Source organism: Narcine bancroftii, chromosome 2 (genome assembly GCF_036971445.1).
Source record: "Narcine bancroftii isolate sNarBan1 chromosome 2, sNarBan1.hap1, whole genome shotgun sequence".
Lineage (NCBI taxonomy): Eukaryota > Metazoa > Chordata > Chondrichthyes > Torpediniformes > Narcinidae > Narcine > Narcine bancroftii.
This window is the reverse complement of record NC_091470.1, coordinates 70,256,419-70,257,795: the sequence shown is the minus strand read 5'-3', so window position 1 is coordinate 70,257,795 and position 1,377 is coordinate 70,256,419.

Below are 1,377 nucleotides of genomic sequence, written 5' to 3'. Positions count from 1 at the left end.
CTGCATCAAATCCAGGACAGCAGTAAAGCATCAATTGATTAGTAGTAGATGACATTCACATCACAGAAGGCCCAAAGAATGTCTGTGATGGAGAATCTAATCATTACCCCTTGACATTCAACTAAATTACCTTCAGTGAGTCAACGAACATTAATGTTCTGATCAATCTTCTGAACCAGAACCTTAACTGGTTTAGACATGTAGATGCCATGGTCATTTAAGAAGCTGGGTGTTCAGTAGTGAGTTACTCATTTCTTGACTCCCTCAAGTGCCCATATGTACTTTTTTATTGCTCTTTAGTAATCCAAATACTGAGAATGCAGCTACTAAAACAAATACGCTTTAACAAAAGGAGTTACTCTTAATTAATATCTGTGACAGAGACAAGGGCATATCAAAGCTTCTCAGCAAATAATAAACACACTGAAGCCTTTCTAGTGCATACAAGGCACACAAAGAGTAAGGAATGCTCTATATTTTACTGGATATGTGCAGCGTCAACCAGACTAGAGAGTTTGTACCTTCCAGACAAAGTTGCCCTCCTGTTTGGCTATCGGCTTTGATCCTGAACATCATTCTCTCCTCACTCTGGCTGTGGGCAGTAGTATCTGCAACTTGACAAATCTTCTTCAACATCACCTTTCAAAATGTGACCACTCCACCTGAAGAAATCAATGACAACTGCAGGAAGAAATGTGTTGCTGTCACTCACTGGGCCCCTCTGCAGTCGCCAAACATAGTCATCCTATTTGTGTCAAATTATGAGAACATTGTCAGTTGGCTCATCGCTATCTATACAAGCCAGTTAGAACCAAAATTTATTGTCATGAGCAGGTCACGAAATTCATTGTTTTACAGCAGCATCACAGGGCAAATATTCTATAAACCTCATTTCAAAATGAATAAAATAAGTGCAAGAAAAAGACAAAGACAAAGTAAGGCAGTGTCTGTGGTTCATTGTTCATTCAGGAATCTGATGGCAGCAGGGAAGAAGCTGCCCTTGTGCCACTGAGTGCTCGTCTTCACGCTCCTGTATCTTTTTCCCAATGGTAGCAGAGTGAGGAGGGCATGGACTGGGTGGTGGGGGACCTTGAAGATGTGCTCAATAGAGTGAAGACTGGTGCCCGTGATGTTAAAGCTGAGTTAACAACCGTCTGGAATTTTTCCTGTCCATACCAGACACTGATGCAACCAACCAGGATGCTCTCCACTGTGTACTAGTTCATGAAGTCTTTGGTGACGTACCGAATCTCCTCAAACTTCTCATAAAGTATAGCCACTGGCCAGCCTTCTTTGTGATTGCGTCAACATGGTGGCTCCAGGACAGTTCCTCAGAGATGTTGACACCCAAGAATTTGAAGTTCTTGACCCTCTCCG